General features: G+C 39.8%; 1 pseudogene; it reads left to right on the top strand.

The window, feature by feature from the left end:
• Positions 1–875: 875 nt before the first annotated feature.
• Positions 876–2,474, top strand: LOC144763064 (uncharacterized; annotated as a pseudogene).
• The last annotated feature ends 23,325 nt before the right edge of the window (positions 2,475–25,799 follow it).

Below are 25,799 nucleotides of genomic sequence, written 5' to 3' on the forward strand. Positions count from 1 at the left end.
CTCCCTTTTTAGCAGTTGCCTATGTTTCCCTCCATAATGGTGATGCTCTGTCTTGCATGGTCCAGTCACTGGAAAAGGCTCCATCTTGTCTTATTTGTTAGGCTGTGTGATAATAGAAAGCATTCCCTGGATAAGAAAGGAGGCATCTTGTCGCTAAGATTTTAACATTGTAGTATGTTGTGGGGAGAGGGTCTCACTCGCTGAACAAGGAATCTTCTCTGGTGTCTTGGTTACTCTTTAGTCCACACTCCTTGATAGAAGGGGATCATGGAGGGATGTATGACCTTACTCTGCCTATTGCATCTTCACACTTACAGTGTAATCTAGAATTGCTTCTACACACATGTCTATATGATGATTTAAATGTTTCACTACATGGCAATAGATTTTTGTGCTGGACTCTGCATTTCTGCTTATTCAGTGTTTCTTTTTCTTAATTTAACAGATGAAATAAATGCCTTAATAAACACAAACGGTAAAGGCATTAAACCTCACTCGTGTAGGAAGTGATTTAAAAACAGCATACCTTGAAATATCTTCCCTTGAAGGCTGCCTCGTCAAAGTCTTTTTCTACAGCAGAAAACCCAAACTGCCCAGTGAGGTCTGTACTTGGATGTTAGGCATTAGCTGATATGCACAGCAGACATAACACACTGACATACTAAAACAAGACTGAGCTGCTCATTACGAAGGAAGAGCTAACCTGGTATCAGAAATAACACTCAGAAGAGGAACCGTATGAATATCTAGAATGTGGCAACACATTTATTAGACAGAGAGAGAAAGAGCAAGTGAGACATAAGAAACTTCATGCTGGAGAAAAACCATATTGATGGACTGACTGTGGAAAAGTGTCCCTTGCAATGAAAGCCCTAATGCAGCATCCGAGTGTCCACGTAGAGGAAAAAACCTATAAATGTACAGAATGTAATAAGGCATTTATTACCAAAGAAGACCTAATGAAACATCACAAAGTGCACACTGGGGAGAAAAAATATAAATGCACTGAACGTGACAAAGCATTTATAACAAATGGAGAGCTAAAGCAACATTGGAGAATCTACACTGGAGAGAAACCATATCAATGTACAGAATGTAAAACAGTTTTCCAAAGGAAGGAAACTCTAAAGCAGCATCAAATGATCCACACTGGTGAGAAACCGTATGAATGTACAGAATGTGACAAAGCATTTATAACCAATAGAGAGCTAAAGCAACATCAGAAAATCCACACTGGGGAGAAACCATATAAATGTACAGTGTGTGACAAAGCATTTATGAAAAATGGAGACCTAAAACGTCATCAGAAATTCCACACTGGGGAGAAACTGTATCAATGTACAGAGTGCGTCAAAGCATTTGTAGGAAATAGAGATCTAAAACGTCATCAGAAAATCCACACCGGGGAGAGACCATATCAATGTACAGAGTGCGACAAAGCATTTATAACAAATGGATTGCTGAAGAGACATCAGAAAATCCACACTGGGGAGAAACCATATAAATGTACAGAATGTGACAAAGCATTTATATCAAACGGAGTGCTAAAACAACATCAGAAAATCCACACAGGGGAGAAACCATATAAATGTACAACATGTGACAAAGCATTTATAACAAATGGAAAGCTAAAACAACATCAGAAAATCCACACTGGGGGGAGACCATATCAATGTACAGAATGTAATAAAGTGTTCACATGGAAGCCAAATCTATGGCGGCATCAAATGATCCACACTGGTGAGAAACCATATGAATGTACAGAACGTGACAAGGCATTTATAACAAATTGAGATTTAAGGAAACATCAGAAAATCCATACTGGGGAGAAACCACATCAATGTACAGAGTGTGACAACGTATATATAACAAAGGGGGCCCTGAAGCAACATCAGAAAATCCACACTGGGGAGAAACCATATCAATGTACAGAATGTGACAAAGCATTTATAACAAATGAAGTGCTAAAACAACATCAGAAAATCCACACAGGGGAGAAACCATATCCATGTACAACATGTGACAAAGCATTTATAACAAATGGACATCTAAAACAACATCAAAAAATTCACACTCGGGAGAGACCATATGAATGTACAGAATGTAGTGAAGTGTTCAAATGGAAGACTAATCTATGGCGGCATCAAATGATACACACTGGGGAGAAACCATATGAATGTACAGAATGTGACAAGGCATTTATAAAAAATGGAGATTTAAGGAAACATCAGAAAATCCACACTCGAGAGAGACCATATCAATGTACAGGACGTGATTCAGTATTTAGAATAAATAAAGAGCTGAAGCGACATCAAATAGTCCACCCTGGAAAGAGAACATTCAACTGCACGCAATGTGACAAGACATTTATTAAAAAGTCAAATCTAATGCAACATCAGAAATTCCACACCGGGGCGAAACCCTATGAATGTACTGAATGTGACAAAGCAACCATATCAATGTATGGAATTTGATATGGTTGTGCAGAAAGAAGACCAACACTTATTTTTATTCTTTATTGTTTGATTACTTAAAATCTTACAATATTACCGATACAAAACATATACTATAATCTTAAAAAACATTAAAAACAATTACATAAAAAAACATTACAACTTACTAAGCCTCAAATTTGGACTTCGTCTCCCAATTTTGCCTTAACTCTCAGTAAAAAATTTACGAAGGCAGAGTTCATACTTATATCGTTGGAGTGCAGACACCTTATCAGTGCGTGCCTTCATGTCCTTATTCCTCGTATATTAAAAGATGGTTTCACTAAAGTTTTTCTTTCAATCTGAAGCCCAGGTCAGATACATAGCAGGTGGACAATATTCTCCTCTCCATTTTTACACAATCTACAAACTGTACATGTCTCCATTTTTTTCCACGGGGGAAGATGACTAAGGCCCGGGAGTATGCCAAATCTTGCTTTAACAAGAACTTGCTTATTTGTTTCTGACCAAGGTATTTCCAGATACTCTTGTACCTTCTTTTTTGTATATCCATTTATTATTGGCCATGCATGTTTTCTTATTGCCAGCATTTCTTTGTCATTTACAAGCGACAGTTGGTTTGTTGTTTGGTTAATTATCTTTTTGAATGATGCTTTGCCTATTGTGTTGTTCCAAATTGGCATTACCGCAAACTCTTCTAGCGCTTTTTTAAGATAATTCCAGGCTGGTGACTTTGCATTGTTATTTATTTCTTGCCATAGTAACTGTGACAACTGATTCTCCTAGTCGTTTTTTTCCGATTCCATGTTTTGATAAATTGGCCCATTCTTGCATAGTACTGGTTATTTAGCCCAAATTCTAGTCTAATTTGTGCAGGCGAGGCATTGTTTGGAAGATAAAAAAGAGATTTAAATGTTTTGGATAGAGCATTATTTATTATTACCGAATCTTTCCCAATTAATGCCTCACTACCGTATGTAAGGGTCGGAAGAAGTTTTGCCGCTATAATCTTTAAAAGGGGACGATATGTGAGATTACCAAGTGATTTCTGCAGGATGCTGAATGCTGCTGTCAAAGCATTTGCCTTCCTTTGTATGTCCATTTTTTGTGGATGATAATTTCCCTTTTCGTCGAATAATACACCCAAATACCTATATACTTCAACTTACTCAAGTTGGGTGTTATTCATATACCATTTGCTTTTGTGTCTTAAATTTAAATTGTTAGGGACCACCATGATTTTAGTTTCATTTATCACCATTCTGTTTTCCTTTGCGTATATGGATATTCAATTAATTAGACGCTGTAATCCAACTTTAGTTTGGCTTAGAAGGATGGCATCATCTGCATATAATAGATTAGAAATTTATTTGCAGGCTAGTTTCGGCAGGTGTGGGTTTGTTTCATCCTGGAGCACTGTCAGATCTGCTAGAAACAAGTTAAAAAGTAGGGGGCCAATACACATCCCTGCTTAAGACCTACATTTGGGATTTCTTGTGTTAATGTTTGGCCATCCCCCATCCTTGCTCTGACCCAAGTTTTACTGTAGAGAAGTTGAATCAGTTTTATTAATTGTGGTGGAATATTTTTTTGCTGCAGCTTCTTCTATAGGAGGTTTCTTTGGACGCAATCAAAGGCAGATTTAAAATCTACAAAACATAAATACAACGGCTGTTTGGCTCTGATTGATTTGTCGATTAATAGAGATAATGCTAGAATGTTTGTTGTAGTTCCGAGGCCTCTAATAAAGCCAGTCTGGTTCGGAGGCAATACCTTATTTTCTATTGCCCATTCATTTAGATTTGGTAAGTAAAATCCCTGCAAACAATTTAGCATCTGTATCTTGTAGGGTGATAAGCCTATAATTTTCAGGGAGCGCCCAGTCTCCTTTTTTAAAGATTGGCGAGATTAAGGATCCTCGCCATGATTCAGGAATAACGCCTGTCTGTACTATTTCTTTAAATACTTTTACAAGATATCCTGACCATAGATCCGGATTTTCTTTATAGAGAGCAAACGGAATTCCATTTGGTCCTGGTGCCCCGTCTTTTTGTTTCTTGATTAATTTCATTAGTTGAGTTTTTGATATATCAATTTGATCTTCAATCTCATACTCTGGTCTATTTATAGGCTGTGTTTCGTCCTTTGTTTTTATTTTTTATTTTAGATTTAGATGTTTATCAAGGAAACTAACCCATTCTTGCTCCGTTAATGTCGATGATACCACCAATTTATTTGGTCGCACTAGGCTATTTATAATTTTCCAGAATTCTCTTGAGTTTGCTTGATAGCTTGCAAAAAATAGTTTTGACCAGAACACTTGTTTAGCTTGATTTTTTCCATTCCATATTAGTTTCTTCAAGTTTTGATTTATAGTTTTTAATGTACTCAGTATTTCGTCATTATCCGTAAATTTTCTAATTTGTCTTCTTAACTTATTACGAGTTCTTTTCAATTTAGTTCTTGTAAATGGAAGATTTATATATGGCTTCATTTGGACTCCTTGCTTAGTTTGGTTCCTCTTATGTATTTGTGTGCGAGCTTGAGGCTTGACCAGCTTCCGTGTGAAATGTACCCACTGTTCAATCGGCGACTCTGACGTTCTATCATTAAAGCAAATCTCTATAAGTTTCTGCACTAGATCATTCATCTCGTCCTTGTTCAGGACACTCCAAATAAGTTTCTTATAATTTATTGTTCCAATCTGACCTCACACAGTTTGGTATAGCTGGTATGTATTACTCCTGATGTTTGTAATAATTATCTGTTGGCAATGGTCGCGGTCTGAAACCTTCTCCAGTTGGTATGAGGAGATATTACGAAAGATGTTAAGTAATCCCATTGTGTAGTCAATCCTTGTCTTTGCATTGTGCGAGTGATACGTATATGCTGGAGGAGTATCTGATTTAAATCTCCCATTAAGGATTCGTAAACCCATCGCTTCTATATCCTTGACAAATTGTGTTCCGATTTTGTTTTGTGAGGAGTTTGTTTCCATTCCTAAATCCTGATGGGGAATTGCCCATTGATGATCTTGTGATTGGGTAATATCGTCTCTGATAAAAGGTGCTAATAAATTCAGGTTAAAGTCCCCCATCATCATGTAGTCTGCTACTGGGTCATCCAACATTTGTTCTAGCAACAAGTTATTAAGTGTTACACATGATGATTTTCTACTACTTCTTGTTGGATGTATATATACATTAATCAAAGTTAAGGTCTTTGTTTTCTGATTACTTGTTTTGTATTTCAGCTTGACTATTAGAATGTCAGGGCTAATTGAGTCCAATTGCTTGTGTTCAGCCAGAAGGTCACTAGAGATAAATATTGCTAGCTCCCCACTTGGTCGGCCATATTTATGAATTTTATTTGCGTATTCAAAGTAACTTTTGTAGCCCTGTAGTATTAATGGATTGGTTTCCCATGTTTCCTGTAATAGGATGATCTGGCATGGGTGTGGAATAGAATTTATGTGAGTATTATAGATCTTACTTCCTACTCCATTTATGTTCCATGAACAAATCATAATTTTTCCAAGATCTTTTCCGTTCTTTGTCGGGACAGTGATTATGTTCCGTCATAGATCCTTATTGCTATGTAATGCCAGAGCAATCCATTTTTCATTTATTCCTGAATTTTTTTCCATTTTCCTTTACGGTGATGTTGCTTCTACATTATAGGTAGATCCACCCCGGGCATTTTTTAGTACGGTACAATTTAGCATGTTACACTTTACCTTCTGTGCCTGATCTACCTTACTAATGAGTGGTGTTGGGTAGACCTTTGGTGCTGGCTTACTAATAACTATGCCCCAGGCATTAAATATTTTCATTTCATTCATAACTTATTCTGCTATTAATTTTGAGTTTAGTGTAATTAATGTTGGTGCCTGGAGACCATCCTTATTAATCATAAATTAGATGGAGTCGATATCTCCACTCGTGATTTTAGCTAGAGACGGGATTGATTTAAATAGTCGATGAATGTTCCCTCTATTTAATATGTCTTGTTTGCCTCTCGAGTCAAATTCTGGTTTAAAAATAAGTTGGACCTTCTCATTAGATAGATGGTCATCGTATCTATCTGTTTCCATATTTTGTTTTGCCTTAAAGGTAATCTGCTTTACCCCATCACGATTTTCGATAACAAGTTGATCCCAGTCCGGCAATTTTGTTTTTAGGTCTGCTTTTGTTTAATGTATTTCTTCCGTCCTCTACATTTGTATTATATCTCTTGTGTGTTTCTAGTTTTCCATCAACATGTTGAATTTGTTGTTGACTTGTTTTTATAGTTTTGCTTTTAATGGTGAGCTATCATTCCATACCTGAGATCTATAGATGGTCAGGCAGGTATCTCGTTCTTCCGCCTCTATTTCTAGTAAGTTGTCTTTAGGTTCAAGTGGGCTTGCTGTAATCCTTTGTTTTGCTGACTCTTCTAGCTGTTTACTTTTTATGAGCACCGGCACCTGCTCTATATTGAGCCCATTATCAGATGATTTTATTTTTCTCAGGTTATTACCTTCCTCTATTTTTTTATTTTCCTTCCCCAACTGGCTCACTTTGGCTGTCATATTAGCTGTATTCTTTTGTGCACTCATTTGTTCAGTAGATAATTCTTTTTCAAATATGGAAAAATATTTATTGTTCATACTCTTTGTTATTGGTGAGCTCTTTTTTTCTTCCCTTGGTAGTTCATTCCGTGATTCATATCCTTGAGTGTCCATAGATGTTAACAACACTTCATCCGGTTGTATTACTGCGCAATTAAGATGTTTAGCCTTTTTTCTTGCTTTACGTAATTTTTTCCTATGACGTTTTGACATGGTAAAACCGTGGGTATCTGGTCTTTGATTTCTATACTGGTTATTTCACCACATGCCTGATCCATTGTTTCGAAGTCTATTGATGTTATTCTTTCGTCTTGTGTTTTGAGATTATCTGCAACTTTCTTGCTGTTGTTTGTTCTGGTCCATCAATACTTTCAACGCAGGTGGTATATTCCTTCTCGGTCTTCATATTGCAATTAGTTTTTTCTTTCATTTTTTCATTATCTTTTTCTCCTTCCCTTTGAAGGGTCTTTTTAGTATCTTCAATTATTGTGTACAATACCTCTGGTATTGTTGATAGCTTGTCTATAATAGGTGTACAAATGCAGTCTGTGTCCATTTTTTCACTGTCACTTTGAGCTCTAACTATCAGGCCATTAAGTTGGGCAAGTTTTTTATCGATCCCCGCGACTGCATTTGCCATCACTATAAGTAGATCTATTTAAATATCCATTTTATTAGATTGGTATGCTAGTGCTTCTAACGTCAGAGTAGAGGTTTGGTAGAAAATATCCCAAATCGTCCCACTTGTCTTGTTCTTTTATTCCTGTTCGATTAACTTGTGTTGGCTCTCCATTTTGATCTTCAATGGTTAATGAAGTTGAATATTCATTCATGGCCATGTTATTTATTTTTGAGTTGGTACCTCCCTTTATTTTATTTCCTGAGACATCCCCCCAGTTTAGTTTGTACTGCTTTGTTCCATTAAGATCATCATTTTCATGAATGATACTCCCTAAATTGCAGTTTTGATTAATCAATTGACTAGGCATTCTTTCCTCCGTGCTTGTCTGATGTCTTTTCATGATTTCTACGTTTACTTCTATAGGTACCATTGGCCTAGGTGGCAGTTTTCCTTCATTAATACCGCTCTGATTAACATCGGTATAACTTGTGTAGTGATTTATATCATCATGTAATACACCTGTTACATCCATTTCCTTTGGATTATCCTGTTGATTTGCATTGAAAGGTGAAGGTGAAGTTGCGCTTAGTACATCCTGATCTGTAAGTTGGAATTCGTTATCCTTTACTTCATCAATCTTAATTTGTGAGTTGCACTCTTCTTCCTGTTGAATGGATTGTATGACTTGGTTACTTGGTTTTTCACTACTAATAGGTTTGATTGGTGTTTGTAATTTAATTTTTTCTGCATCTATTTGCATTGTCATTAAAACTCCGGTTGGATCTTTCATGAAGTGAAATTTATCTGGCACTTTTCCCGATTTCTCAAACATTATTGCAATCGGTGATATTAGTGACTGATTTACTCCTACGGCGTTAGCTTTTACCTTTTTTACCGCTTTCGGCATTTGTATTTTCTTTGCACGTCTTGTAATTGGTCCGGACATCCTCTCTTTACCTGATCGCATAGTTCCCCCTCTATTCCGAGATATTGGGTACTGCTGATCCCTTTTCCTATTTTTGTACCTGGATCGTTAACTGTGATTTTTGGCTTTTGGCTTCCCCGCTCTCAATCCCTCCAGGATCTCCTAGTAGAGGATATTTAGAGTTTTTGGGGTGATTCCACTTGTTGCTCTGCACAGACCATTCAGTTGGCTATTAGCCTCTCCAACCAGTTCTCCGGCTATACACACCCCCTCTATTCTCTGTTCTCCTCTACTCCTTAACTCAGACCCACTGCTCGGGGCTCAGGGGCTCAAAAGAAATAACACTCTCCCCCCACTCTCCCCCCGTGATGCTCACTGTCACAGTTCACCTGGCCACTGTCCCAGCAGCTCCAAAGCCACACTTCAGTCTCCAGTCGCCTGTCCAGTCCCCCCCGGAGGCTCCACGGAAGCTCCACGGCGATTCAGCGGCTCCTTGGCTATGGCCGCAGTCTCTGCTCACCGTTTCCTTTTCCTTTTCACTGTTGCTGTTGCAGGCCCTCCGTAAGCTGCACGCCACGCCGCCTGCCCGTCAACGCTCACCACCGGGCTCTGCGTCTTCGGGCTCCGTGAATGGGGGGCGACTCTCACCCAGCCCAGCCTGGCAACCGGCAACGGAAAACGGAGAACCAGAGACCGGAAAGCCACAAGCCACACGTGTGGTCTCGGTCTCAAACTCTGTCTTGGTACTCTGCAAAACGTGGACTGGGTGAATACAGTCCCTCATTGCTGTTTGGGACAGCCACACTGGAGGGCTCCAGTGCTCCCGCCGTGTCCAAGCAAAATCACGGCTCCAGCCACGCTGAGGCAAGATTTGCGGCTCCGGCCGTGTTGGAGGGCGGCTCGCGGCCGCGTTCAAGCAAAGTTTGCGGCTTCAGCCGTGCTGATACAAGGCCCACGGCTCTGGCCCCGCTGGAGGGCGGCCCCCCGGCCCCTGCCGCACCCAAGCAGAGTCGCGCGCAGAAACTAGGCTTGCAGCTCCGGCCGCTCCGACCGCGTTCCTGCTGTGTCAGCTGTGTCAACCGAATTCAGCCGCACCAAGGACCAAGCACTGCGGCTCCGAGCCCAGCGACGAGCGACAAGGCGCCAAAACACCTCCAGGCAAGCAGCATCAACACAAAGAACCATCAACAAATCCACGCTGGGAGCAACACCATAGCAGGGCTCTAAAATCCACTCGCCCACTCGCTATGAAGAGTCAGATTTTATCAGGTCGGGCTATTTTTACTACATACTAGTCTTGTTCTGGTGAATGAACTTAAGCTGGAAAGAAACAGATGTTCAGAAAGTGAATGAGCAGTAAAGATGCCTTTAAATCCCTTATCTTAACACATTGTGAAAGAAAAGGCTATAGGATGTCAGTTTTTTTTTCTATCACAAAATTTAAATAGCTAGCAAATGAATAAGACAAATATTCAAAAATATATCAGGAACTTCAAAAGAACATTTTTTTTAAATTCAGAAGTGTGATGCAAACAAAGAGTTAAATTGGAGCAAAATAATCAGAACACTTTACTTGGTGATGTACAATTGATAAATATTTGCAGAAACTTAATTTCGAGGGAACTTTTATACCAATTCCATGGAGAATCTGCTGATTACAAATGATAGTGTGCTAGCACTTCATGCTTTAGTTATTTATTTATTAAAAGTAATAGTTTTTAAATATGATGTGAGAAACATTCCTGGCCCCGCTCGGGTGATAATGCTGTTAATGAACAGAGAGGCAAGTCAGGGGTCTGTTGTATCCTGTTGTGGCTAGATTTTCATTATATATTGAAGAAAAAGTGTAGCCTAATAAATCAATAAAAATAGTTGTTTGTGTAGTATGCACGCTGAACTCGCGTTTTCGAAGGAGCTCTCACATTTAGCAATGAATAAAATGGAGGCTCAGTGAATTAAAATATTTGCCCAGGATCACATTTGAAACCACTTTGTGTATCAAGAGCATTGCAATTAGGTTGAGTAGATTATTTAAGTCAACAAACCTTCAGGTCTAGTAAAATTTGTATGATTTTTTTAGGCCTGCACAGGAATGTACTGAATGTGACAGAGCCATCATTACAAAGGGACTGTTAATGCAACATCTGAAAATCCAGACTAGGAATAACTGAAGCAATATATGTGACGAGGTGCTGATCAGATAGTCTGTATTGGCAGAAACAACTTTTTCATGCAAAGGGTTTTTTCAGAGGAGGAACCTAATGTGCATTCCAGGGAAAAAACATCTGTCTTCAGTGTAACAAGACATTCATTACAAAGGAATAGTTAATGCTTGATCAGAAATTATATTCTGGGGAGAAGCCATTTGAATATTATAAATGTGTAAAAGCATTTCCTACCAAACGCTCTAAGTTGAGTTATCGAAAAGGCCACCCTGGTTTAAGATATACTGATATTGAAGTCTTGATTTAGAAAAAGTCGTCGGTTGCTACGTCAGATAATCCACACATGCTTGTACACAGATATCGGGTCATGGAATACATGAACAAAATGTGGAACAAAGGAACAGAAATAGTTAGTCATTGTAGGTGCTAAAGGATTAGTCCAGAAAAGGTCCCAACAAACCCATTCCCACAGAGGTGACAATGCACAAACTCCAGAGAGCATCAAACTCTGACAGAATACAAATATTACAGAAAGCAACAGCTAGATTTCTTTCCCTGTTCCCAGCCTACTGTGGAATAATGACTATTTTGACTGGCTCGTAATAAAACCTGGCTCTGCTTATTTATTCAGTTATGTGGGATTTGTTCTGTAAGACCTTCTAGAGTTCGTGTCCACAGTTTTTGAGACATTTGTTGGCATTGGTGATTATAAAATTCCGAGTTTTTTACATAGGATCTTATGTTCCTGCTGTTTATCGTTGATATTTTGTTTCTATCTATAACACTACTAGTTGGGGGAGGACAAGTGGAGTTTTGCGGTCAGTTGGAAGTCAGATGCCACTGGTCTTAGTGGTTTGCAACCCCCGAAGTATATGTGCATCAGGTTTATGGTTTCATGCTGTCAGGAGCTGCTACCACATGTACAGACATTGCAGGACAGTCTGCTGGACAACCTGTGAATAAGAGGTCTCTACTTAGGGCATTGATTACAATCTTATATCTCACATGGAGGAAACAATTGTATTATTTCTACTTCTGTACAGTTTATCTTCTTAACATGCTGATCTGCAATAAAATGAACATCTGCTGAAATTGCCAACTGCAATCCTAGATGTTTGAACACAGTAAACGTTCTTATACCGTACAGTGTATATAGTTATTTACTTTTCTAAAGTGCTCTATTGTCCATTCAGGCTATGCCCGTGCAATAGAAAGAAAACAAATAAATCTGTTTGACTAAATAGGGCAAGACAAAGCAAAGGTCTTATCTCTCCGCGAACCATCTTCCAAAAGGATAAACTCTGTGGCCACCATTGGGGGGGAAAATGGGAGGGGGTTAATGAGGAGACTCAAATGGAGAATCTATGTTAAGAGGTCATGGAGAGGGACTAAAAATGTCAGCAATGTGTAGTGTGGAAAAGTGTGGCTCAATGGTTAGAGCGGCAGACCCTGATGCAGAGGTCTAGCCCGGGACCAGGGTTCAATTCCCTGCCTCGGCGGGTCTTGGGCTCAAAAATTCCACGGACCTGATAATTCTTGCCTCGGTGCCTATTCCAATCATGGAGTCCCACTCTGCAACTCTGGGCAATAGCTTGCTTAATCTCCACAACGGCCCCCACAACGCTAAGGATGCCTGGCCTCCACCTTGGGGGTGCCCAGGAGTAGACACCTCACAGGGAAAGCCAGGATGGGTTCCACAGCGGTATTCGTACAAGCGCCTTGAGACCCTTGCGGGTGAGTAGTGCGCTATGCAAGTATCAATTTTATTCACCCTACCCCTTAGTCTTATAAATGTGAGTTCCTGGTCGATGGACCCACGTAGTTTCTTCCAATGTAGTAAGAAACCAGATACTAGTACATGCTCTAGTATCCCCTCCCCCCCTTGGTATTTTCAATGATGTTGATGTGGCAGACATTATATTCAATCACGATCTTTTCGATAATTATTTGTTTATTTTTTATTTAGAAGGTCTTATAAAGCACAAACATGACCGAAAATCATAAGAACACTGTACATGGGAAAAAATTGTGCTGTTACATGCATACGGGTAATACAACTTTTAAACCATCAACCCAACACAACAGAGATATTGTATCAATTTTATGAACTGTATGCCCGTGTACTTAGATTGAGGTGGACTAGAGTGTCACTGCTGGTAATGATGACGGGATAGATATCCAGTGATGTGTCCTTTTAACAAAGCCGACTAATGGTCATGAAGCAGCTGGACAAAGCCCTTTTCCTGTTCCAGGGCGACTATAAAAAAACGTCATGACAAATGCAAAAGCGTTGTATCACACTCCCGTCCAACCTGGACTCCGACTGGGCTCCCACCTAATAACAATAATAACAATGATAAAAAAAAATATATTACTGAAGTGAATGGGCTCATTTAGTGGGAAAAATATGAAGAAAAATCCTCAGTCCTTGAATGGACAGAAGGGGGCAATTAATAGGTCGTTGTTGCACCATCCTGAAGACATCGATACTTGGATAGAGACTATTAAAAACTGGAGGCTTCTCTTCACTCGTGTATGAAAGGCGAACTGTTGTTAATTCCACAGTGAACAAGGCTTGCTCTCATGCTTTAAAGATTGTAAAAGAGGGAGGCACTCCGTGTGTGAGCTAGAAAAGGCCTCCCCTGGACACAATTCACCAGCTACTAATCCTCGAATAACCACCCACAGACTCAAGATAAGTTACATCTCTCATCGATATGCAAGAAGGACAGGCTTCGAACACTACTGGTATATCTAACACTACGGAGCATCACTTTAGTCTGGTCATCAATGTGATTGATGCCAGTTTAGCCACCTGCAGGCTAGACCGTAATGCTCTTCTAAGGTTAATAAGGCAATGTAGGTAGGGGTTTGCTGCAAGAGTTGTTTGGGCGACTATTACTAGAAAACAGGTGGCACTGAGGTTTGATGTCAGAAATACTTATGATCTGACAGATAAGCTTAGAGGAAAGAGAGAGTTGAAACTGCAGACACAACACATATGACTGGGGCAAGCCCTGGATGTAAGATTAGGCTGCTTTGCTTGCCTGGAATGTGAGAGGGGTGAATGACCACCACAAAGCCCGACAGGTAACCACATACCTGAATAGGCTTAAAGTGGATGATGGGTTAATTCAGAAGACATATGCTGCTTCTGTGGGAGTTCTTATGCCAAACGCTGGAGCTCCTACCTCTGTTACTCTTCCTATTCCTCCTTTTCTAGGGGAGTGGCCATCTTGGTTAAACGAGGCTTACAGTTCAGGCCTCTAGACATGTTCTGTGATAGAGAGGGCCGGTGCATGGATGTGCAGGGGTTGTCAGGTTCGACACACATCACATTGAATAATACATATGGGCGAAACTTCGATGACCCAAGCTATATTAAATCTAAAAAGGCTGGATTTCTGGGGCAAGGTGGATTGTGAAGGTAAATTTCTAGATAAGCATACTACTTCCCGCTGGTGCGACAATGTGGGGGCGGGAATACCTATGCTGTACACTGCCCGATGTCATTCGCCCAGCATGGGTGGCTTCAGACATGTTTGCGATAGAAACCCGGTATGGTGCGTATAGCTCCCACTCCATTGAAATTCTACAGGAATTTAGAGATTTTTAAGCAGAGCTTTACACTGCCTCTGCATATATTCCTGCCAAGGGTAAACCTATGTATCTAGATTGGGTTACCTGGGCATGGCTAGAACCATTCAAAGGGAGCCACTTGTAGTGTAGTTCCTATATTCCCAACAGGCTCTGCGCATTGGAATAGTATATCCTATAGATTTGACGTAGGACTGAGGTCTACTAGGTCTCTATCGAATATACTAGACTTAATTGTGAGTGCCAGCTAGCTCAGAGATCACTAGAAACTTTCTCCAATAGACAAGAAGGGATTAGTTTCTGATAACCGCATAAACATGACAACTTTGTTTCCCAAGGGTAGCCTGGAAACAGTGGAGCTGGATTTCTCGGCAGGAGAAAAGACAGCGTCTCTCTCAGTGCATCTGCTGGAGGGTCGGCTTCCTTCGGCACTTGCTTCAGCGAGCTATGTCGGGCAAGTAGATAGTCGAACTGCTCCAAACCACTGTGTGTTTGCCTGGGCAAGTTTGGGCATATTTATACCTTAAAGGTGCAGAGATTGGCTTAAGGTTGGACATTATAACGTCATCAAAGACTCAGTTCTTTGAAAACTCCTTGAGTTCTTGGATAAATCAATATTCAAGCAAGGGGAAGTCCCTGACTGCTGAAGGCGGGTTTTTCCAAGAAATCGTTGTGGATTCTCGGAACTAGTGGAAGTAGCCATGCCGTATTTGGACTGCATAGGCTAAGTCTAAATATGGTTATGATTTCTATGCCTATATAAGGATAGGGTGATTTATACCTATATATGGGCATGAATCGGGAATATTACACTAGGGTCCTAGATTCATATAGAACACACTGTGCACTCCTATTAAATGCCTGATTTAGATCTTGGGAACAATGGTCCTGATGTCAGATTGCCCGCCCACCTACTTGGCGGTCTGCCCGCTGTATTGAGATTTTGGCAGGTCTATATACTAAAGACCGTCCGAGTCCCACCGACTCCACCAGGAATTTTCGCCTGCATAGACGGAATCATAGTCAAAAGCGGCTGTCAGCGGAGGAAGTCCAGCAAGGATTGCTTCTGAGCTAATCAAGATGTGCCTGTCCATCGAGGCAACTGTGACAGGGATACCTCCTACCTTGAGTTGGTGAATTAGAAGGAAATGAGGTGTAAACGTACTGTTTTCCACTTCCGTTTCTGGCTTGAACACCGTTGTCCAGGTCCCTCTTTTGCTGCTCCTACTTCACCACCGTTTTCACTGGTATCTAAGGTAAGTTTCTTTTACAATTGTTGTAGCCTCATGCATTTTCATATTGCTGTTAAATGCTATTTATTTCCTATGTGTATTGCAGTAGTGCTCATTTTACAACTTAGCAAGGAAAAATGAACACACTTTTATTGACACTTTAATTATCCATCAATCATTTATCTAGCCCTTTATTGCCTAAGATTAATACCTTAAGTTTAGATCTACCAACGTGCCCCAGTACAAAGCTCTCATACTCACATCAAACATCGTACCCAAGGCCATGCCAACATGAAACGGCGTCCCAAAATGTGTCTCATCAAGTAAGTATTATACAGAATGCGCAAGAGACCAGCGTCCTATAAATGAAGTAAAGAGGAAAATAAGTACAGAAGCCGGCGGGCATAGCTTCCACTGCAAGTTCTCAACGTCCTGTCAACACAGGTACTGCTTGTGATGACAGTCCCCCCGTGCTTGCACCCATTTCTCCCCACTCTCGGGCTACCTCATATAGAGTCCCACACCCTGTGCATTCAAACCCCCTTACCCCTATTTCAAATACATGCGCGATGTAAATGCTAAAATAGCCGATGGTTTGGAGAGGAGAGGGCCATATGTCATAAAACGCATTAGATACTTGCTTATTTATAATGGACCAGGCAGCTGTGGTAGAGCTGTCCAAGCAACTATGTGGCGGCCATCTTATCATGAGCATACTCATAGAAGGAAAGAAAACAAATCGCCGTAATGATTGGAGCATGGCCATGTGTCATAATTTACAAAAAAGAAAAGCAAATCGTCCGTTATGTATGAAACAACGCCTTACATCAAATGGCATGTTTAAACGTGCCCATCTTTAAGCAACAGTCAACTGTAACGGCCTGTAATCTTAAAGAATTCATAGCCAGTCCCAATGTCACTCCTCCAATCGTAAGCAAAGCTTGGCGAATGTGCCCATCTTTAAGCAACAGTCAACTGTAACGGCCTGTAATCTTAAAGAATTCATAGCCAGTCCCAATGTCACTCCTCCAATCGTAACCAAAGCTTGGCGAATGTGCCCATCTCGAAGCAGCAGTCAATGGAACGGCCTGTAATCTTAAAGAGTTCATCGCCAGTCCCAATGCCACTCCTCCAATCGTAAGCAAAGCTTTGCGAACGGTATATATTAGCAGTACGGACCAATATATATTTTGTACAGTCTAGAACCATACTGTTTAGTTGGTAAATCAAACAGGGTTTTCGTAGACAGGAAGATTTGTCTCTCAAGCAGTATCTACGTTACTTCATAAGTGAAAAAAGAATTTGGTATGGTGCTGCTAGGGAGGGGAGACCCTAAAACCCTTCACTCTGTGATGGAAAACCAAACGCAATAACATATAACAATAATCCTGCGCACTCATACAAGTTAATACATCATGTGGATGAGTTTCAAAGCAAATGGAACGGATCCAGCATTGAGGTCATTGATCTGTTTAATCGGTCATCTCAGCAGAATGGAGGTATACAAAAAAGTGAAAAAACAAGCTAATCAAATGTACTATTAGGATTGACGCAAGTGCGGGTAAAAAGCGGGAATTAGTAAGATCGATAATGCGAAAAACACGTAAATTCCCGGATTGTAGTGAAGACGCCATGATGCAAGCCTTGATTCGTAACTAAGGGATTGGACAGCACGTACTCGGGCATTACCAGGACTGAACAGGAAGCATTTGCTTCAATTTAAGCATTCTGCTGAGACCTAGAATACCCCTCCGGGTTGGAATTATCACCGGCTGTGGGATATTATTGATTTTGGATACAGCCATAGAGCCCTGAAGAGTCGGGGAATAATTTCTCTGATGAAACACGTGTCGGCTGGCTGTGTGTATTGTGTTTGATGACCGATTAAACAGATCAAAGACCTCAACGCTGGATCCGTTTCATTTGCTTTGAAACTCATCCACATGATGTATTATCTTGTATGAGTGTGCAGGATTATTGTTACATACTGTTTAATTACCAGGGGTTCAAAAGAGGCAATCGGGAGGAAAGTAACAATCAAGGGATGGAAGAGTGGGACATGAGAAAAATGATATAAAAAGAAAGAGAGAAAGGACCAGACCCCCTCATTTGAAAGAGACTCAGCATTGTCAGGGTATCAAACACAGTACATACCGGCAACCATGATAACATCTAGTTCAGTACATACAGGGATGACAAACAATCAAGACATAATTAGTGCTGTCTAGTTTTTAATGTATTTTCAGAACCATATTTTCAGAGACCTATATTCCCATCCTCAGGGTGCATCCCTATATAGATAAAAGGGTGAGAGTGCCTTCAAGGGAATTTGTTTTAGACACGCTTGAAATATTTAAATCAACTTGGAGGGATGAATTAATAATCCCTATGTGAATTCAATCTTTTACTATCAATCAAAAACTCATATAGCAACATGTAACAATTACAAAACACAATTACATAGAACACAACCACAAACAAGGTGTATAGAAAAGACGATTTTATCAAAAAATAATTCAATCAATATATACAGTAAAAACAATCATAGGTCTGTAGGTATATAAATGATAAGTAAATATACAACACAACAGGGCCTACGAACACCTATCCACAAAGTACAATAAATGATACAAAAGGAAGAGGTGGAGGTCGACGTTTCGGTCTCTTTAGAGGATGCTTATCGAGACCATCTTCAGGACTGTAGTCAATTAAAAACTGTATAATAACAGGGTGTATCCTGAAACAGAAATGTTTTCAGTTACACACAGTTCATAGATCAATTACTTTTATCCATAACACCTTGACACCAACACAATATGTACAGTTGAAAACAAGACACAAAAAACATTATTAACATAACATAAAATACTGACCGCCATGAAATATTAACGAAAAGAGTGACAATAGTCCAGTCATCATCAACTTAAATCCACATAGTTGTTTACAGTTGTGCTGGCCATCTAGATCTACGTAAGACCATTGCAGCCTCTATGTTGTGCCATTACCTATTCAAGCTGCACATCACTATTTACATATACTAAATCCATTGATTAGCCATTGAAAAGCAGTTTAACAATCTAATTCGTTCAGAAAACTAAAGCATAATATATTAGCTCAAAACAATTTATGTCATTTCGTGGACGCTTTAGAGAACCACTGCAGCTAGATGTTACACTCCGCGATTTACCTTAAGTGAATTCAGGATAACGAAGTTAATTCAAATTGACGGGCTTCAAATCTGTAGGGGATTTCAGAGTCCTAGATGTAAACATATCAAGATATTTAGGGCGCCATCCCTAAGGTTTTCTCGAAAAAATCTAATGTTTAGATGCAGGCATGGGAACTTACTTATCTATGCTACCACAGCTAGACCACAATCGTGTGCATATATAAATCGTAGTCCACGATCAAAAATGTCCGTCTATCGGTGTACTTTAATTTTTAACAGCGTATCCGATCTAAAAAGATAGGATATATAATATTAAATATAGGCTTAGTACATTTAATCCAATGAGCGAGTCACGAGCCGGTGAATGCATTACCTCAAAGCAGCCCGACACTTTAGATAGCGATGTTAGCGTCTTGTCAATGCGCGCATTTCACCATTTAGACGGGCATTCAAATTTGATTATGTCTAATTCAGATAGAGAGAAAAAACATTTAAGTCTCTCATATGACGATTATTTCAATAAAATAAGCCAATTTAGCAAAAATATCCACACGTGCTTACCGGGAAACTTAGTCCAAGCTTGTAAGTAGTGGAGGTACTAAGAACAAAAAGAAGACTCCTATTAGAGTTCTAACCCCGCCACATTATTAAACTAAGAGAAAGGGTTCCAGGCTGGCAGTGAGTGCTTACCGTAATTATTATCCCAAAGAGCCGCAACGAAGTTCTGCATCGGTCACAATAACAACAAGAATGTTTGTACATCCTGCTTTTATAGCCACCTCGTTTGGAGATGAAAATAGGACTCGTAACGGGCGCCATCTTTAAGTGGTCAAATTTGCAGAGTAGTTTTATAGAGTAATTTCACGAAGAACAAAAGAAACCTAGTCGCATTTTTTTAAGGAATAAAATTTCATAAAGGATACTGTGAAACGAGGACTAAATTCTGCTACCGAATGGCATGCACTAGCCTGTTTAACATAGGCTTTCGAATTTCCATTGAGTTAGTGCTAGCACTGACGTAGTAAATACACTGTTTTCAATCTTTATATATGGATATAATATGTCATACTTAATGCTGCTATCAAGTTAGACTGATTTGGTGATGAGATACTATGTCGCTAATATTTCATGTGTTACATATACTAGTTGGTTGAGTATGTGGTTCAATATGCCCAAACACTGTGTGTTTATATTTATGCCAATGCTATAATGTAGGGACAGGTACACAAGAGATTGATTCTAGTGTTGCTGTTGATTTTTATCGTTGCTTGACGTAAATGCAATAAATAAATAACAGTATGTGACACTGTAATATTAATGTGGGATATTGTGGACGTTTTGGAGAACCTCAATTGATTTCTAGCGTACACATGAAACATCCTTTATGAAATTTTATTCCTTAAAAAAATGCGACTAGGTTTCTTTTGTTCTTCGTGAAATTACTCTATAAAACTACTCTGCAAATTTGACCACTTAAAGATGGCGCCCGTTACGAGTCCTATTTTCATCTCCAAACGAGGTGGCTATAAAAGCAGGATGTACAAACATTCTTGTTGTTATTGTGACCGATGCAGAACTTCGTTGCGGCTCTTTGGGATAATAATTACGGTAAGCGCTCACTGCCAGCCTGGAACCCTTTCTCTTAGTTTAATAATGTGGCGGGGTTAGAACTCTAATAGGAGTCTTCTTTTTGTTCTTAGTACCTCCACTACTTACAAGCTTGGACTAAGTTTCCCGGTAAGCACGTGTGGATATTTTTGCTAAATTGGCTTATTTTATTGAAATAATCGTCATATGAGAGACTTAAATGTTTTTTCTCTCTATCTGAATTAGACATAATCAAATTTGAATGCCCGTCTAAATGGTGAAATGCGCGCATTGACAAGACGCTAACATCGCTATCTAAAGTGTCGGGCTGCTTTGAGGTAATGCATTCACCGGCTCGTGACTCGCTCATTGGATTAAATGTACTAAGCCTATATTTAATATTATATATCCTATCTTTTTAGATCGGATACGCTGTTAAAAATTAAAGTACACCGATAGACGGACATTTTTGACCGTGGACTACGATTTATATATGCACACGATTGTGGTCTAGCTGTGGTAGCATAGATAAGTAAGTTCCCATGCCTGCATCTAAACATTAGATTTTTTCGAGAAAACCTTAGGGATGGCGCCCTAAATATCTTGATATGTTTACATCTAGGACTCTGAAATCCCCTACAGATTTGAAGCCCGTCAATTTGAATTAACTTCGTTATCCTGAATTCACTTAAGGTAAATCGCGGAGTGTAACATCTAGCTGCAGTGGTTCTCTAAAGCGTCCACGAAATGACATAAATTGTTTTGAGCTAATATATTATGCTTTAGTTTTCTGAACGAATTAGATTGTTAAACTGCTTTTCCATGGCTAATCAATGGATTTAGTATATGTAAATAGTGATGTGCAGCTTGAATAGGTAATGGCACAACATAGAGGCTGCAATGGTCTTACGTAGATCTAGATGGCCAGCACAACTGTAAACAACTATGTGGATTTAAGTTGATGATGACTGGACTATTGTCACTCTTTTCGTTAATATTTCATGGCGGTCAGTATTTTATGTTATGTTAATAATGTTTTTTGTGTCTTGTTTTCAACTGTACATATTGGGTTGGTGTCAAGGTGTTATGGATAAAAGTAATTGATCTATGAACTGTGTGTAACTGAAAACATTTCTGTTTCAGGATACACCCTGTCATTATACAGTTTTTAATTGACTACAGTCCTGAAGATGGTCTCGATAAGCATCCTCTAAAGAGACCGAAACGTCGACCTCCACCTCTTCCTTTTGTATCATTTATTGTACTTTGTGGATAGGTGTTCGTAGGCCCTGTTGTGTTGTATATTTACTTATCAATTATATACCTACAGACCTATGATTGTTTTTACTGTATATATTGATTGAATTATTTTTTGATAAAATCGTCTTTTCTATACACCTTGTTTGTGGTTGTGTTCTATGTAATTGTGTTTTGTAATTGTTACATGTTGCTATATGAGTTTTTGATTGATAGTAAAAGATTGAATTCACATAGGGATTATTAATTCATCCCTCCAAGTTGATTTAAATATTTCAAGCGTGTCTAAAACAAATTCCCTTGAAGGCACTCTCACCCTTTTACCATAATTTCCCAAGCCCTCAAGGGTATTCTGGGTTGCTCACTGTTTGTAATCTTCCCTATATAGATGTCACTATGCCAGCTGGCATAGTGACATCATATAGGTAATATTTGATTATGGGCATATTGACGGGATAAGAAGTACTCCGAATTCTTAACATGCGGAGGAATTATAGCATATACAGAATAAAAAAAAAAACATATTTAATGGGAGGGGGAGGGTGGTACATTCCATCATTTCACAGGAAATAATGCATTTCATTATCGCTGTTGTGCCCCAATTCAACATACCGAAGTCTGCAAATCCACCCTGCTTCAATCTTTCTTAGAACTCTCTGTTCCCACCTCTTGGGTGGTCCCGGATGTGGTCAATCCCCATGAACCAGAGATCCTCATTGTCTCCATGGTTCTCCTACATGTGAAATGTGAGCGGATATCTAAGATCCCCATTGCGAAGTGCACATAAGTACTCCTGAATTCTTACTTTTGGTGCTGCCCACGTAGATCTTATCACGTGGGCAGCCCAAAATGTACGTCACATATTTAGTTTTGCAGTTAATTAAATGTTTGATGTTGTATCTCCGATTAGTATTGAAGCAGAAGGTCTTGGTCTTGTTCCTACCCAGCCTACAAACACTACATTCACTACATGTGAAGAAACCCATCATAGCTGACGTGAGCCAGGTTTGAGGATTAAGGGTGGTGACATAGCTAGGACATAACATATTTCGTAAGTTCTGTCCTCTTCTATACGTCACCTTTGATTTAGTAGCCAATATTCCTTGGAGACTTGGTATATCTGTCAGTAAGTGCCGTTTTTTTTGCAGGACATTATATACCTTGCTACTGCAGTCATTGTATTGCGTGTTAAATTAAATTGGTGCTTTTTTGGCCCTACTGACCGAATTCAGTGTCAATGTATTTACCCTAGGGAATTTCATGACTCTCTTATGTGCTTTTTCAGTGTCACTTTTGGATACAATCTGTTCAGAGAAATGCTTCTCTGTCTCCACGATATTCTGCAAGAAGGACTCCTCAGTGCTGCAATTACGTCTCAGCCAAATCATTTCTCCATAGGGGATGTTATTAATCAGATGATGAGGATGAGTACTCTGAAAATGTAATATACTATTACAGGCAGTGCTTTTCCAATGTGTTCGACTTTGGATGTGATTGTCCTGTATAAAGAAGGTGACATCTAGGAAGTTAATTTTTTCATTACTATAGTTGATGGTAAACTTGACATTAAACGTATTATCGTTTAGATAAGCATTGTACTCCAAAAATTCTGGGGCAGGTCCATCCCAGAGCATGAGGACATCATCAATGTACCTGCCCCAGAAGATCACTTGCTCCATCCACCTCGCTCCGGCTCCCGCTCGTACCAGCCCATAAAGAGTCCGGCATAAGCGGGAGCAAACCTGGAGCCCATTGCTGTGCCCTGGATTTGATTAAACCATTCAGAGTCGTGAAGAAAGTACGTTTTTGACAGAATAATATCAGTTATTTCCAGCAAGACCTCATTATGTGAATAATGATCTGCCGTCCTTTGTCCTAGATAGAATTGTAGCCCCTTTACACCAAACTCCTTTTTAATGCACGTATACAAACTGGTTACATCCAGGGTGACAAAGATCAAGGTCTTCAGACCAGGTAAAGCTTTGCTTACAATTGGGGGCGTGACATTGGGACTGGCTATGATCTCATTAAGATTACAGGCTGTTACAATTGACTGTTGCTAAGAGATGGGCACATTTGAACATGCCATTTTATATAAGGCGATGTTTCATACATAACAGCCGATTTGTGTTTCTTTTTGTAAATTATGACACATGGCCATGCTCCAGTCATTACGGTGATATGTTCTCTTTCCTTCTATGACTATACCCATGATAAGATGGCCACCATGTAGTTGCTTGGAAATTAGCTACACAAGTCTATGTTAAGATGGCCACCATCCCTGGTTTCCTCAAATCAGCGACATACGTTTAGGGGATCTGCTGTAGTGTAGTTCCTATATTCCCAATAGGCTCTGTGCATTGGAATAATATATCCTATAGATATGACATAGGTCTTTGGCCAGTAGGTCTCTATCGAATATACTAAACTTAATAGTGAGTGCCAGCTACCTCAGAGGCCACTAGAAACTTTCTCGAATTCACAAGAAGGGATTAGTTTCTGACAACCGCATAAACATGACAACTTTGTTTCCCTAGGACTGGAAAATATCTTCAGAGTCGTAGAAACAATAGATAAGTATTTCACTCAGTCAATCATGCATGCTTCGTTTCCACAGAGTTGCAGAGAAATAGTGAGACGGGCGTTTTCAATAAAAGGTTTATTGAACAGTCTTCTTTCTCATGCAAGAGAGCTGAACTGCAACAATCGTTAGACAGAATGAAAAGTATAATGCATAGAGCGAGACTAGTATTATGAAGTAATACTGTAATAGCACTGTATGGTTTCTAAGCCATAAGAATAACAAAGGCTAAAATACTTAACTGGTGCTTCTAAAATACGCCTACACCAATGTACCTAACCTAGGTCTTGTACGGGGGAAGAAGTAAGTATGGTCTTTAGCATAAGTTTAGTTTTTGACAAGCATCTACTAAAGATTTCTCTAGGTTCTAATCAGCTCCATACCTTAGAATGAAGGAGGTCTGGTATCTCTGTCTCGGGACTCGATTCCGTCACCCCGTAAGGGGAGTCAGAAACACTGGAGCTGGATTTCTCAGCAGAAGAGGGCAGCTTCCTGATCAGTGCGTCAGCTGGAGAGTCGGCTTCCTTCGGCACTTGCTGTAGCGAGCTGCGTCGGGCAAGTAGGTGGTCGAACTGCTCCGAACCACCGTGCTTTGCCATGGCAAGTGAAGGTATATTTATACCTTGAAGGTGTGTAGGAATGCCATGTTTGACGTGAAGTCAGGCATATGAACGTCATGAATGAACCCCTAAGGAATAGATGTTCATTGTAAAACTAACTGAGTTCTTGGAGAAATCAATATTCAAGCAAGGGGAAGTCCCTAACGGCTTAAGCTGGTTTTCCAAGAAATCGTTGTGATGTTTGATGAACAGATGGAAGTAGCCATGCCTGAATTTGGGTTGCATGGGCTGTGCCTAAATAAGGGCTTTATTTCTATGCCTATATAAGGGCAACGTGAATTTGTACCTATATAAGGGCATGAATCGGGAAAATTCATCCGGAACCTAAAACGCCACACAACACTGCAGGCCCTATTGACTTGTATTAAATCATATTTTCATCAATATCCATAAGACTTGAGATTGCGTAATATTGTTTTCAAACTCAGGGGGGTTTAATCACGGAGGTATACCGTTGTATACGTTATTATAAACTCCACCTCCTTTAATCTCTTAAGTTTACGCGCATACTCATTACCCATTATATCATTAAGAAAAGGTAGACATTTACTATGGGAGTACCCTTTCCACATTAAAAGTAGGTTTGGGTTGTGCGATTAGTTCCATTCAAATATGGCCGCCATGAGATATATGTACGTCAGGACGTCCAAGGCACACCCCCTCAAAGGTAACCCAGGTGTTGTCAATTTCCTACTGTTACCACAAGTATTTAAATTGTTTTGGAGAAGTTTTCGGCCTCTCGTCTTTTTTTCATATCCTCTCTGCCACTATTCCGGGTACTTCACAAGATCACGTTAGCCTTATTTCGGTAAGTGGGACGGGAGGACATGACACTCGATTTTGCTCCCTTTCCCTCAGACTCCTTGAAAGCTCTACCACAGCTGCCTGGTCCATTATAAATGAGCGAGTGTCTAATGCGTTCTATGACTTATGGCCCTCCCCCTCCAAACCATCAGATATTTTAGCATTTACATCGCGCATA

The sequence above is a fragment of the Lissotriton helveticus genome, chromosome 6 (assembly GCF_964261635.1).
Source record: "Lissotriton helveticus chromosome 6, aLisHel1.1, whole genome shotgun sequence".
Taxonomy (NCBI): domain Eukaryota; kingdom Metazoa; phylum Chordata; class Amphibia; order Caudata; family Salamandridae; genus Lissotriton; species Lissotriton helveticus.